The sequence below is a fragment of the Odontesthes bonariensis genome, chromosome 11, assembly GCF_027942865.1.
Source record: "Odontesthes bonariensis isolate fOdoBon6 chromosome 11, fOdoBon6.hap1, whole genome shotgun sequence".
Classification (NCBI taxonomy): Eukaryota; Metazoa; Chordata; class Actinopteri; order Atheriniformes; family Atherinopsidae; genus Odontesthes; species Odontesthes bonariensis.
Window position 1 is genome coordinate 36,697,525 of NC_134516.1, and position 15,989 is coordinate 36,713,513.

A 15,989-nucleotide genomic window follows, 5' to 3' on the forward strand; every position below is an offset into this window, starting at 1 on the left:
CTCATCCGGTACCGTCCCGTCCTAGGAGCGGTGCACTCTGTGCTTCTTTGGGTCGTCCGGTACCGTCCCGTACCAGGAGAGGTGCACTCTGTGCTTCTTTGGGTCGTCTCATCCGGTACGGTTTCGTACCTAGGAGAGGTGTACTCTGTGCTTCTTTGGGTCGTCCGGTCCCGTCCCATCCCAGGAGAGGTGCACTCTGTGCTTCTTTGGGTCGTCCGGTACCGTCCCGTCCCAGGAGAGGTGCACTCTGTGCTTCTTTGGGTCGTCCGGTCCCGTCCCATCCCAGGAGAGGTGCACTCTGTGCTTCTTTGGGTCGTCCGGTACCGTCCCATCCCAGGAGAGGTGCAATCTGTGCTTCTTTGGGTCGTCCGGTACCGTCCCGTCCCAGGAGAGGTGCACTCTGTGCTTCTTTGGGTCGTCTCATCCGGTACGGTTTCGCACCTAGGAGAGGTGTACTCTGTGCTTCTTTGGGTCGTCCGGTCCCGTCCCATCCCAGGAGAGGTGCACTCTGTGCCTCTTTGGGTCGTCTCATCTGGTACTGTCCATCGCTTCATGTCCACTTTTAGACGTTGCATGTCCAGGAAGAGCTTTCAGACATATCTGTGAACGAGGACTGACTGGATCCCATCAGCTGCTGCCATCCTGTTATGCTTTTGATAGTTTTCATCGTGGGCTTTTTCTGTCTTGCAATCTCAGCACTGCCTGAGCTTACAACGTGACCAGCAATGTATTATTTAGAAATAAAAAAAAAGGCAGTCAATTTTTGTAATAAAATTAGTTGGATATGTTTATAAAGAAATATATGTTAGATATTTCAAATTGTCATATGCTAGCAATATGTAAAATATTGTGCCAGACTTGTGATATTTTGGGTTACAAAAGCAAGTGAATGAGTGTAAATATTAATGATATTAATTACTATAAAATTTCAACATAAGTTACCATACCACCTTCCATTTTGCATCCTGTAACAAAAAAGAATGGAAACACATTCAGAAAATTTTAAGCTACATTTGTAAACTCTATAAAAGATAAATTCTTGTCATTTGGTCCCGGAACCAATCAAGATAACAACGGTTTTTAATGTAGAATTTTTGAAGTTTGTCTTCTCTTTCTTTGCAGTTTTGCCTTAAGTGACATTAGACATGTTTCTGGCTGGACACCTGTATAAACTTTTTCTGCGAAATTTTTAATAAAAAAAGAATCTCAGTATTTTCTAAAAAAAAAAAAGTAAATAAAAGAAAAAAGAGAGAAAAAAGAAAGAAAGAAAGATGTAAGGTGTGGTGTGTGCATGCTCAGAAACTGTGCGTAGACAGGCTTCCTGGACCCGGGAGGGGGCCCCGGGCAGACCCAGAACTCGCTGGAGGGATTATACAGTATGTCCCTTCTGGCCTGAGAAGGCCTGGATCCCCCAGGAGGAGCTGGAAGGTGTCGCCGGGGAGAGGGATGTCTGGGTCTGTCTCCTAAAAGGGATAGTTCGCCTCTTTTGACATGAAGCTGTATGACATCCCATATTAGAAACATCATTTATGAACATCTTCTTACCCCCTGCTGCGTCCTGTGAGCCGAGTTTCAGCCTCGTTTTGGCATTGATGAAGGTAGTCCGGCTAGTTGGCTGGAGACACAAAAATAAAGCGTCTTGCTTCTCAAAACAATATGCGTTCAAAAGAGTGATACATTTGCATCACAAAATCGTTGTCCAGGAAAAAGTCAGACCTCACATCGCTTGGCGCTATTTTTGCCTCCCTTGATATCAATGCATCCAATGTAAACTGTGCAGACCGAAGAGCAGACCGAGCAGTCCCCTGCTTCCGAGCAGCAAACACCGTAGGTGGCTGTCGCTAGGTGGCTGGACGCATTGATATCAAGGGAGGCAAAAATAGCGCCAAGCGATGTGAGGTCTGACTTTTTCCTGGAGAACGATTTTGTGATGCAAATGTATTACTCTTTTGAACGCATATTGTTTTGAGAAGCAAGACGCTTTATTTTTTAAACCCCAGCCAACTAGCCGGACTACCTTCATCAACACCAAAACGAGGCTGGAACTCTGCTCACAGGACGCAGCAGGGGGTAAGAAGATGTTCAGAAATGATGTTGCTAATATGGGATGTCACACAGCTTCATGTCAAAAGAGGCGAACTATCCCTTTAACCTCGGACAAGTGGAAAACTATGACGCTCCGAACTGGAGGACTCAAATGCATGAATCCAAAATCAGTATAGGTTTAATCAGTCCGAGGTCTGGTACACGGGCAGGCAAAAATAGACAAGGCAAACGTACAAAAAAAGCAAAATCTCTGGTCTTAAAACATGCAAAGGGGTTGAAAACATGAAAACTAGACTTGATATAAATGCTTGGACAAACATACAACGAACAAGACAAAGATTGGGGTATAGATACAGTAAACAGAGGGGAAGATAATGATGCACAGGTGAGAATAATTAGGATGAACAGAGAAAGGAAAAACAATAAGGCTGTGCTCGAAACCGTATACTTCTCCTACTACTCCTACTACTCATACTAACTTTTTGAGTTAGTATGCGTGTGTGAGTAAGCGAGAAGTTCCCGGATGCATACTAGATTCGCCGAAATGTTGGGTATGCATCATGAGGTTACTACTCATACTCAAACTACCCAAGATGCAACGTAACGTGACGTCGCCGATCGTCATTTCCTGTCAAAATGGCAGTTTCAAGCTAGCTACAACTAGGGTAGGTTCACTTCCTGTTTTCAAAACAAAAGCACCAATTGTATCGTAATGGCTTTCCCTATGATAAAAAGCAACGGGTATTTCATTTTGTGAAAATAACCGGAAGTGCGTTGCTCACTACGGCTAGCTTTAGTAGCGCCGAATTCGTGGGAACAAAATTGTAAATAGTCGGTATTTTGTCAGATTTTCAACACGTTAGGGATCTAAACGACTACTTTCTCGCCTGAAAATGTTTCAAATGTTGCTAAAGTTTACAGAGTTTAGAGCTTAAGAGAAATCAGCTTCAGGCCGGCTGATTTCAGCTCGGGCAGGAGCGAAATGCATTGTGGGTAAACACTATGCATACTGTCTGATCGATGAGTATGCAGTATGCCGTATGCAAGTATGTAGTATGTAGTATGCGGTTTCGAACACAGCCTAAGACTGTGACAGGAAGTGACTACCAAAATAAAGCAGGAACAAAGAACATACACGTAGACCTGGCTTGACAAAGACAATGGATGGATGAGCTTTGCTTTCCCTTGGAGTTTATGCACTAAATGACTCGCTTAGGTTTAGGCATAGAAAACACATCGATTCATATAAGGAATTTGATCTGCTTCGTCGGGTCATGGCAATGTCAGGACTTGCCTTAAAATAGATCCTCCCCATGTGTAAAATGATTTCTCGCCAAATTCGATCTATTTGTACAGTACTGCATCCTTCATATAACCTATAGATTCATGTCACTCCATGTTCTTCCCAATCATTTCTAATGCCCCAGTCAATTTTTTGATAACCGTTAAGCAACTACGAATCAAAATAAGGAACGAGTTCGATTATTGGATGATGAAACATTATTTGGGTTTCGTTTCTGGCTTGATTCGACTGTCACATCAGGGATATTGTGGGGGAATATTTACAGTAGTCAGGAGATTGTGTTGAATTAGATGCATGTGAAGTTTAAAACTTCCATTTTCAGAGAAGGTGGACGGACTCTTGTTGCAGCACTGCAGCTCTACGGTGCCCGTTGAGTTGGAATCAATCAATACTAGCAATCTAGCATTTGAAACTTTAGAAACAGCGAGTTGCATCTCCAGTCTGGGCTTTGCCACCCAAGCTGAATTCACCCGACTGTGAGGGATAATAAGGATGCACTTCTGAGCTGAATAGCAAACAAAGCTTCTGCCATTTGAATTTGAGTGCCTCCCTTGACACTCAAATTCAGGCTCTGTGCATCCTTGATACGGTAGAAGTGTCTCGAAATACCTTCCCCAGCACGACCACAACCTTTCCTTCATTCTCACGATTATTTATTGATCCCCTTCGTTACGAGACAAGCAAATGAGCTTTTGACTTAAAACTGAAGTGACAGGGGGAGAAATTGAAATAAGTAATCCAATAATCCAATAATTAATAGTAATCCACAGTTACTGAGATTCATTGGATATGTCCATACAATCTCATGTAATATTTACACTAGAGACGCCATATGCATAGAACACGAAGAGAACTTTCTTTCATGAGCAGAATTGTTTGATCCATAATATATGATCCTGCAAATAAGTTTTTACAGATACCCAGATGCGTGTGTGTGTTTTGAGACTCGTGTGCAAACAAAGGCAATGTGCAGGCAAGTCTTTTAATTGGCGGGTTGTGTATGCTTGGGGTAATGGGGTGGAGGTGGGGATGGAGAATAGAAAGTCGCTGCTGGTGGGTGCTGAATGCGAATGCCGAAGACTCAACTGGAAGTTAATTAAGCTGGCAGCAGTGCTCCATCACTCAGCCGTGGTCCCAGAACTGTCATTCAAGGGAGCCTCTTTCCAGGCAGCCATTACCAAGGAATATCGATCGCCACGGTGACAAGGTAGCACACCGAATTGGAGGGGGCAGAGATAAAGGCAGTGTGTGAGTGTATTGTTTGGGGGGTATGGAATAGAAGGGTGAGGAGACTCTTAGCACAATGAGTGCAGAACAAAACCTGCAGTGAGTTGGCTGTTGTTCCTCAAACATGAATTAAAATGCATGTAAATACCTCAGCTGGAGAGTCAGTTGATTGCATTTCCCTCCCTGGGTACCTGAAGGCTAAACAGATGAATATGAAATCTTCAGAGTCAATATATGTGCAGGTAAGTGATGAGGAACCATGGTAGCATTAATGGCAAACCGCCTTCTCAATGGTATATTTCATCAGTCGCAGTTTGGGGTGACCTGAAGAGTTCTCCACATTACTCGTCCATGTGAATGCGGGACTCTGAGCTGTTGGTAACGAGCTGAGTTTCTACATTGCCTGCTGCCACAGCATTTGCCTCCACACATTTTTCTAAAAATAGGAGTCTGGTCTCAGGGAGAGCCGCAATGGATTCTTCTGCTAATAAGCTTCACGATCGCAAGAGCTGGAGGATTCTGGAGATTTTAAAAATACATTCACATGATGATATGTTAGGAAATCTGGGATGCAGTCAGATTCGCTCTGTTGGAACAATTCAGCGACTGGACCATTCAAAGTGATTTCAAATTAAAGAAAAAAAATAGGGCTGGGCAACCATTTAAATCTAATGATCTAATTAATCACATGATTTCCGCGATTAATCACGATTAATCGCATTTGTACGCAAAATCCAAAAATGAATCCAAAAGTAGTGTATAGCTTTTAGAATTTAGTTTTATTTTAAATATGCTGCCATATGAATGAAAGAGCCATAACATTTGTTGTGCAAACACACTTTTAACATCAGCATCTTTCTGTAGTTTTTATGTAGAAGCCTCGCTCCACTGTCTGTTTCCTTGAATGACTTGCTGCTATCAGTTGTGTGTTTTGCCTTTAAGTGATATTTTAGACTGGAACCACTACGCTGAGAAGACAATTCAACTTGGCAGTGTTTACAGATGACTTTGGTTCTGTCGACTCCGCCGTCTGGAAGAACTTTAAAATGAAAATGGCCGAGTAAAAGTTCCGTACCCTTCTCCATGTTTGGTGGATCCGCCGATTACTTTCTTCTCCGGTTCCGCAGCAGACAGCAACAGACTTTTACAAAATAAAAGCCTGTGAGCAACAGACTTTCACAATAATAGAATAAATAATAAAACAGGGGTGGTCTGTGGCGTAGTGGGTTGAGCTGGCGCCCCATGTACAGAGGCTATAGTCCTCGCTGCAGCTGGCCCCGGTTTGAGTTCCGCATCAGACGGCCCAGTGCTGCGTGTCGTTCCCCCTCTCTCTCCCTTCCTGTCTCTCTGAACTTTCATATCCATTAAAGGCACAAAAGCCCCCAAAAATTATACATATATTTTTTAAATAAAAAACAAATAAAAAAAAAAACCTGCGTTAATGCGCGATAAAATATTTATCGCGTTAAATAATTAATGAGTTAAAGTAATTATAACGAGTTAACTCGCCCAGCCCTAAAAAAAAAAAAAGTCAAAATCAGTCAGTTTAATGATTGAAATGCAGCAGTGAACAGAAAAGTATTAAGTTTGAGTTGACACTGACCTGACACTGACCTGCAGTTATCTGGGAGTTAGTTCCACGTTTGTGATACATAAAACCTGAAGGCAGCTTCTCAGACTGAGATCACTTCAAGGTTAAAACATATCAGATGATCTGATGGGTATTTTGGTCATTTTGAAAATAAACTGTCTTATGGACAGGAGGCAATGTAGAGACCTCAGGATGCAGGGATCAGGGACACAGATGTCTGGTTTGGTTTGGTTTGTGGTTCTTAACGTAACAAACTGAAGTTGAGCACAGACTTCAAAGCCCTTCGTTTGTCTTTGTTTGGCTGAAGAGAATTCTGAAACATTCACTCCAAGGTATTCAATAAGGATTATAATCCCTAAACAATGTGTTAAATATCGTTTGCATAACTGTGATCACATTCTTTGTGACAGTCTGAGCCAGTGGAGGCATGCAAATATTTAATAAAAGAGGTCCAAGAGTTGAACCCTGAGGAACTCCACGCCATGTTTGTCCACTGAAATGTGGGATTAAGTGGCTTTAAACCAGGATAAAACCAGAATGTGGCTGATAGTCTAACCCAGTTTTCCAGTCTATGGAGCAGTATAGTATCGAATGTAGCACCGAGATCCAATAATACAGCATTTTCTGTCACTTTGGGAAAGGGACGGTTTGATATTGGCCTGAAATAAGTCTTTTGTGAGGATTTAAATAGTTTATTGTTAATAGTGGCTTACAGACAAGCCTTTGGACAACCACAATGCCTTTAGCAGATCAGTAAGCTGTTCCAGGCTGTTAATTCAACAAGTCATCTGTATCGTAGCTTCAGTACCTTTTTGATCTTTTGAAACATGACCTTGCCAGGTGATCAACCAATCGGTAAGATGCTAAGCTCTGAAAGGCCAACCCATTATTTGCATATTGAGGCAGAACTGCATCCAGGAATGTAAAAATCAGAGGTAGGGAAATAAATGGAGTAAATACACCTATGAATTTAAAAAAAAAAACATTTGAATTAATTAAATGTACAGTGAAATCAAAATTTAATTAAAAAATGTATCATTCTGAGCAAAAAAAATAGATCAAGACGGTATAAAGTAAAAGTCAAATCAAAACAAATCAAATTTATTTGTATAGGACATTTCATGTACAAAACAATTCAAAGTGCTTCACATGAAATAAAAGCATTGCAGCAGGGAGTGGAAGAAACATTAAAAATACATAAAAGAATGTAAAGAGAAACAAATAAAATTATTGAAATTAATTTAAAAACAAGCAACAGTCCAGATAAGTTCAAAGATATCGTGCAGATTTCATGCATAGACACATGAGAACAGAAATGTTTTTAACCTGGATTTAAAAATGTCTACATTTGGTGAAAGTTTGATCACCACTGGCAGTTTGTTCCACTTATTTGCAGCATAACAGCTAAATGCTGCTTCTCCATGTTTAGTCTTCCCACCTTTCCTCCCATTTCGGCATTTATCCATAAAACTAAAATAAAACAGAAATAAATATTTCAATGACAAATAAGCAAAGAAAGAAATGAAAAAAGTGACTAAATAGCAGCATTAAAACAAGCTTAAATGAATGCAGTTAAAAATCATTACATCATTTATTCATCATCACATAAAGTCATCTTTTTAGCCATTTATATTTTGTTGTGTTTGTGTTAGATTTTGGCAATTTCAGTCGTCCAAAGTCCACCGATTCTTGCCTTCTGGTAACTATAAGAGAAAATGTTCTGTTGCTTTTAGGTTTCTTTGTGAGGAATCATCGTGTCTGTCATTAGAGCTGAGTTCACGGCACAGATGTTTTGTCTTTTCAGTCCCAGTGTCTAAATGAGATCAGCTTTATTGGGAATATATTATTAAACACAGATGGAACTATGAAGCATGTGAAGAGCGCTCTGACCCCTTTGAGTCTGGCTGAGTGCTTAGAAGCAGAGTGATTGGACCCCAAACCACAAGATCTGGGTGTGTTAGTCAGGTTTTCACTGTCTAGTTTTGGACTCACACAATCTTTTTTTTGCTTATTTTTCTAGTGTCAGTGTAAAGGTTTGGGGTTCGGTTTAGAGTCCTGTAAATGGTTTGTTCATGCTTTAGTTGGAACTGTTAATGGTTGCTTAAAGCTAAGGCCCTTTTTACAGTAGCACAAAGAGTCCATGCAGTGATTTCCATGACAGAATTATCTGTTTTTAATGAGTTAAAGAGATAGACCACCTTTATCAGCACCAAAACGAGGCTGGAACTCAGCTCACGGGACGCAGCAGGGGGTAAGTCAATGTTCATTAATGACATTGCTAATATGGGATGTCACACAGCTCAAAAGAGGCGAACTATCCCTTTAAGTGTTGGTTTCAGCTTATTCCCTCGTTTCTAAAGATTCGCTGAATATCTCGATGTTCTAACTTCATCATAAAATTCAAAACATGTAGGGTGGCTGTGGCTCAGTGGTTAGAGTCGGTTGTCCAATAACCAGAAGGTTGGCAGGTTCGATTCCCACTCTTGCCACTCAAAAACATTGGTGGAACTGACAGCTGGAGGGGTGTCAGGCCACCTCCTTGTCATGGCCAAGGTGCCTTGCCTTAAGCAAGTACCCCCCCAGGCACTGGCTGCCCACCACTCCAGGTTGGCATCTGTCTCTATGATTGTGTGACCCTGTGCATGTCAACAGGTGCCAACCCGGAAGGGTTAAAAGCGGAGGACAAATTTCGTGTGTATGCATAACCAATAAAATAAATATTAAATATCTATTTCAAAACTGAATTTATTCAATTCATTTTTATTTATATAGCGCCAAATACAACAAATGTCATCTCAAGGCACTTAGATAGTAAATCCAATTCAAGCCAATTGGAATTCAATTAATTAATAATAATCATAATTCATAAAATAATCCAATTCGTTCATATAGAGCCAATTCAAAAACTATTTCCTAGCTAAGAAAACCAACAGATTGCACTGAAAACTTTTTGTTTTTCGGTCCAATCTCCCGGCCTGAGCGTGCCTGAGGCGACTGTGGAGAGAAACGACTCCCTTTTAACAGGAAGAAACCTCTGGCAGAACCAGACTCAGGAAGGGTGGCCATCCGCCTCGACCAGCTGGGGTTTGAGAAGACAGAAAGGGGGGGGGGGGGGGGGGGGGGGCCGCAGCGGCGGCGGCACTGTAACACCATTCAAAGGATATCTGTTGGAACAGGGAAACACGAGTTAATGACCACAATAATATCACATATACATAAAGAGAGTAAAGTGAGGAAAGGTGTGACAGATGAGGCCCCCCAGCAGTCTAGGCCTATAGCAGCTTAACTATGGGATGTGTCAGGATTACCTGAGCCATCCCTATTCAAGGTAAACACAAGAAACTTGTGCTAACGAAAAAATAAATAAATAAATAAAGGACCAGACTCAGTGAGTAATTCCCTATACTCCCTATATAGATCTGCTCCTCACAGCACAACAACCATCTTTTTACAGCCACAAGCTACCTCAGCCTCTCACCAACTGCACACCAGTCATAGCGGGGTGGGGATGCAAACCCTGGTTCGGGTAGGGGGAGAAATAAAAGAGGTAAGATAAGCGGGAATGGGATTCAAACCCTGGTTCGGGTAGGGGGTAATGAAAGTATAGAGGGTACCAGAGGTGGAGGCAGAACAAGACACACTAGCAGATACACTATCAGATTCAACAGACCTAACTATAAGCTTTATAAAAAAGGAAAGTTTTAAGCCTGGTCTTAAAAGTGGAAAGGGTGTCTGCTTCCCGGACATTTACTGGCAGCTTATTCCACAATAGAGGGGCCTGATAACTGAAGGCTCTGCCTCCCATTCTACTTTTAGAAACTCTGGGAACCTCAAGTAAACCTGCAGTTTGGGAACGAAGTGCTCTGTTAGGAAAATATCTTACAATGAGATCTTTAAGATATGATGGAGCTCGGTCATTAAGAGCTTTATATGTAAGGAGAAGAATCTTAAATTCTATTCTGAATTTAACAGGGAGCCAATGAAGAGAAGCTAAAACTGGAGAAATATGATCTCTCCTGTTAGTTCTCATCAGAACTCTGGCTGCAGCATTTTGGATCAACTGAAGGCTTTTCAGAGAATATGTGGGACAGCCCAATAATAAAGAATTACAGTAGTCCAATCTTGAAGTAACAAATGCATGAATTAGTTTTTCTGCATCACTCTGAGACAAGATGTTCCTGATTTTAACAATATTACGAAGGTGAAAGAAGGCAGTCCTAGAAACCTGTTTTATATGCGAGTCAAATGATAAGTTCTGGTCAAAAATAACTCCAAGGTTCCTCACTGTAGAACAAGAAGCCAAGGAAATACCATCTAGAGTAACTATATAGCTAGACAATTTCTCCCTGAAACGCTCAGGTCCAAAGATAACGACTTCAGTTTTGTCTGAATTTAGAAGCAGACAGTTCTGAGTCATCCAGGTCTTTATGTCTTTAAGACATGCTTGTAGTCTGACCAACCTATTGGGTTCATCTGGTTTTATAGATAAGTACAGCTGAGTATCATCAGCATAGCAATGGAAATTTATGCCATGCTGTCTAATAATGTTACCTAATGGAAGCATGTATAAAGTGAAAAGAATCGGTCCAAGTACAGAACCCTGGGGAACTCCATGACTTACTCTGGTGCGTGAGGAAGATTCTTCATTTACAAGAACAAACTGAAATCTATCAGATAAATAGGACTTAAACCAGCCTAATGCAGTTCCTTTAATCCCAATAACATGTTCAAGTCTCTGTTATAAGATACTGTGATCGACCGTATCAAATGCAGCACTGAGATCCAACAGGACAAGCACAGACACAAGTCCGCTATCAGAGGCTAAGAGGAGATCATTGGTAACTTTCAGCAGTGCAGTTTCTGTGCTATGATGCACTCTGAATCCTGACTGAAACTCTTCAAACAGATTATTTCTGTGTAAATGATCACAAAGCTGAGCTGCAACTATTTTTTCAAGAACTTTAGACATAAAAGGGAGATTGGATATAGGTCTATAATGAGCCAACACTTCTGAATCAAGAGTAGGTTTTTTAAGTAAAGGTTTAATTACAGCAACCTTAAAAGGCTGAGGTACATATCCTGTCAACAAAGACAGATTGATCAAATCCAAAATGGAAGTGTCAATTAATGGGAAAACCTCCTTGAACAGTCTGATTTCAACAGTTTATGCTTTGTGCTTGTACCATTTTAAAATAAATACAGGATTTCATTATTTGTCACGGATCCTAAGAGCTCAGGGAAGCTGGACTAAAGAAGAACACCAGAAAGGTAAAAGGCTTTTTTCAGTAAGAGATGGTCGTTGGTTTAGATCCCCAACGTGTTGAAAACCTGACAAAATACCGGCTATTTACAATTTTGTTCCCACGAATTCGGCGCTACTAAAGCTAGCCGTAGTGAGCAACACACTTCCGGTTATTTTCATAAAATAAAATACCCGTTGCCTTTTATCATAGGGAAAGCCATTACGATACAATTGGTGCTTTTGTTTTGAAAACAGGAAGTGAACCTACCCTCGTTGTAGCTAGCTTGAAACTGCCGTTTTGACAGGAAATGACGATCGGCGACGTCACGTTATGTTGCATCTTGGGTAGTTTGAGTATGAGTAGTAACCTCATGATGCATACCCAACATTTCGGAGAATCTAGTATGCATCCGCATACTAAAACTCGCATACTAACTCCAAAAGTTAGTAGGAGAAGTAGGCGGTTTCGAACACAGCCTCTGAAAGTGAGAAAATTGAGTGTAATAAACCAGTTAGATAGCTACTTACATTCATCTACAGCTACTTGGAACACAGCAAGTAACTGTAGTTGCTTTTCGCGTTAGTTACTCTAGATGGTATTTCCTTGGCTTCTAGTTCTACAGTGAGGAACCTTGGAGTATTTTTGACCAGAATTTATCATTTGACTCGCATATAAAACAGGTTTCTAGGACTGCCTTCTTTCATCTTCGTAATATTGTTAAAATCAGGAACATCTTGTCTCAGAGTGATGCAGAAAAACTAGTCCATGCATTTGTTACTTCTGGATTGGACAACTGTAATTCTTTATTTATGGGCTGTCCCACATATTCTCTGAAAAGCCTTCAGTTGATCCAAAATGCTGTAGCCAGAGTTTTGACGAGAACTAACAGGAGAGATCACATTTCTCCAGTTTTAGCTTCTCTTCATTGGCTCCCTGTTAAATTCAGAATAGAATTTAAGATTCTTCTCCTAACATATAAAGCTCTTAATGACCGAGCTCCATCATATCTTAAAGATCTCATTGTAAGATATTTTCCTAACAGAGCACTTCGTTCCCAAACTGCAGGTTTACTTGAGGTTCCCAGAGTTTCTAAAAGTAGAATGGGAGTAGGGTGACCAGATGAGGTTGGCTGAAATTCGGGACAGGGCGCGCGCTAGCGCACGCGCAGGTGGGCTGACTTACATGTACAGTAATAAATTGCTTTGTCGTCGGTGTTCTAGGGTAGATTGGGTATAATTGCAATAAAAGACGCACACTCCGGTAATATCATGGCAAGTTCCAGTGTATTGGTATAACGTCCACAGTCCAAAATTCCGGGGTTCATAAAATTAACATGAAAGTTAAAATTAACTTTAACTTTTAACATGACGAACTGAACGTACAACACCTTAAATTCATCCGTCAATGCATTTGTAAGCCATGAATATTTGCCCTCCCATTCCTTCCTGTACTTGCATTGTCGCTTTTGTTTTTTTGCTTGGTGGTGTGGCTCTTCGTCTGCCATTTCGCTAGCTATTGTGTGTCAGTGAAAGTGAATTTTCGTGCCGGTCATTGTTCGCGCTTACTGTTGCAATGGAATGGAATTAGAATGTCCTAAAGATAACAAAATAGATACATTGTAGCCGGGGCAGCACGCAGCCACTTAACATTTGGGGCTGCGCAAGCAACCAGCCTCTAGATGGCACAGACGGCAGTAGCATTAGTTTGAGATGTGTACTTTACCTGGGGTTAAAAAGTAATTATTTGGCATAAGTTTACTTTTCGGGACAAGTACAGCCAGATTCGGGATTCGGGACAAAAGCTTAGAATTCGGGACTGTCCCGAATTTTTCGGGACATCTGGTCACCCTAAATGGGAGGCAGAACCTTCAGTCATCAGGCCCCTCTCTGTGGAACCAGCTGCCAGTTTGGGAGGCGGAGCCTTCAGTTATCAGGCCCCTCTCTGTGGAACCAGCTGCCAGTTTGGGAGGCAGAGCCTTCAGTTATCAGGCCCCTCTCTTGTGGAACCAGCTTTTTCCCCCGTTTAATTTCTCAAATGATATTATGTACATGAGACATTATTGTGGTCATTAACTCGTGTTTCCCTGTTCCAACAGGTATCCTTTAAATGGTGTTACAGTGTTTTTTCTCCTCTTTTCTGTCTTCTCAAACCCCAGCTGGTGGAGGCGGATGGCCACCCTTCCTGAGTCTGGTTCTGCCAGAGGTTTCTTCCTGTTCAAAGGGAGTCGTTTCTCTCCACAGTCGCCTCAGGCACGCTCAGGACGGGAGATTGGACTGAAGACAAGTTTCACTGCAATCTGTTGGTTTCCTTAGCTAGGAAATTGTTTTTGAATTGGCTCTATATGAATGAACTGGATTATTTTATAAATAATTATGATTACAATGAACTGAATTCCAATTGGCTTGAATTGGACTTTATTATCTAAGTGCCTTGAGATGATATTTGTTGAAATTTGGCGCTATATAAATAAAAATGAATTGAATTGAATTAAATAAGAAAGATAAGTATTTCAACCCTCCCTCCAATCTGTTATTTGTACCTCTTTTAGGGGGGATGAAGTCGAAATTGGGGGGTCAAACCAAAGATCAATAGAATTCAATTCAAGACTGTTATTATCCAATTAATTTTAATGCATTCATAATAGAATAAAATCCCTTCCATTAAAATCCAAATTTAAATCAGTTGTCTGGATGACGCTGTGACTTTGCGGTAAGACGTGTTGCATCACTTCCTGTTACCTTGCTCGTGCACTGTGGAATTTCTTGCTCCGCTTGGAGTACTGATAATCACTTTATTTCGATCTATAACTTACACAATTTTGCATAGTTAAACTCTATAGCTTACTGTTCTGTTCTAACACACTCCTACATATCTTTATTGTCACTTTTTAACGGTGTGTCTGGTTCTCTAGCGTAGCATGGCTACTGGTTCTCTTCCTCCTTCTCCTGCTTTCACCTGCTCCGTGTGTCAGATGTTTAGTTACTCCTCTGCCTCCTTTAGCGATAATGGTACATGTAACAAATGTAGTCTTTTTGTAGTTTTGGAGGCGAGGTTATCTGAATTGGAAGCTCGGCTCTGCACTGTTGAAAATCAACCGATAGCGAGCCAGGTCCCTTTTGCCAGTGTGGAGCCACCTAGCGTAGCTAGCTCAATTAGCCTCCCCCTAGCAGAACCTGAGCAGCCAGGATTACAACGTGGCTGGGTGACTGTCAGGAAGAGGCATAGCTCTAAAGTCAAGCCCGTTGTTCACCATCGACCTGTCCACGCTTCTAACAGATTTTCCCCACTCAGCGACACACCCGCTGAGGACAAAACCCTGGTAACTGGCAGCTCTATAGTCAGAAACGTGGCATTAGAGACACCAGCGGCCATGTCAAATGCATTCCAGGGGCCAGAGCGGGCGACATAGAATCCTATTTAAAACTGCTGGCTAAGGATAAACGTAAATATGGTAAAATAGTTATTCACGTCGGCGTTAATGACACCCGGTTACGCCAATCGGAGGTCACTAAAATTAATGTTGCATCGGTGTGTAATTTTGCCAAAACAATGTCGGACTCCGTAGTTTTCTCTGGACCGCTGCCAAATCTGACCAGTGATGACATGTTTAGCCGCATGTCGTCCTACAATCGCTGGTTGTCTAGATGGTGTCCAGCAAACAACGTGGGCTACAGAGATAATTGGCAATCTTTCTGGAGAAAACCTGGTCTGATGAGGAGAGACGGCATTCATCCCACTTTGGAAGGAGCAGCTCTCATTTCTAGAAATATGGATGAATTTATTTGCCACCCTAAAACATGACAACCCAGGGTTCAGACCAGGATGCAGAGTTGTAGTCTTACACACTTCTCTGCAGCTTCCCACCTGCTGCTACCCACCCAATCGATTAACACAAAAGGAGCAAATCCTCTTGATCAAAAAGAAATTATTAAAACAAAAACTTTAACTGAACAAAAACATCAAACTATTAAATGTGGTTTGCTGAATATCAGATCTCTCCTTTCCAAGTCTCTGTTAGTGAATGAGTTGATTTGTGATCATCATATTGATATATTTTGTCTTACAGAAACCTGGCTGCAGCAGGAGGATCATGTTAGCATTAATGAAGCAACTCCCTGTGACTGTTTAAATGTTCACGTTCCTGGAACCACAGGCAGAGGAGGAGGAGTGGCAGCTATTTTCAGATCAGGGTTACTCATCAGTCCCAGACCCAAGATTAGTTTGAGCTCTTTTGAATCTCTGATTCTCAGTTTTTCCCACGCAAAGTGGAAATCCCAGAAACCTCTTGTGTTTGTTGTTGTGTATCGTCCACCTGGCCCTTATTCTGAGTTTCTGTCTGAATTCTCAGAGTTTTTATCCCAGTTAGTGCTGAGTACAGATAAAGTCATTGTAGTGGGTGACTTTAATATTCATGTAGATGTTGAAAATGACAGCCTGAATATGAACTTTAATTCTATATTGGACTCTATTGGATTTTCTCAGAGTGTTCAGGGACCGACTCACTGCCTTAATCACACCCTTGATCTTGTGCTGACTTATGGCATTGAGAGTGAACAGTTTTCCCTCATAACCCTGTCTT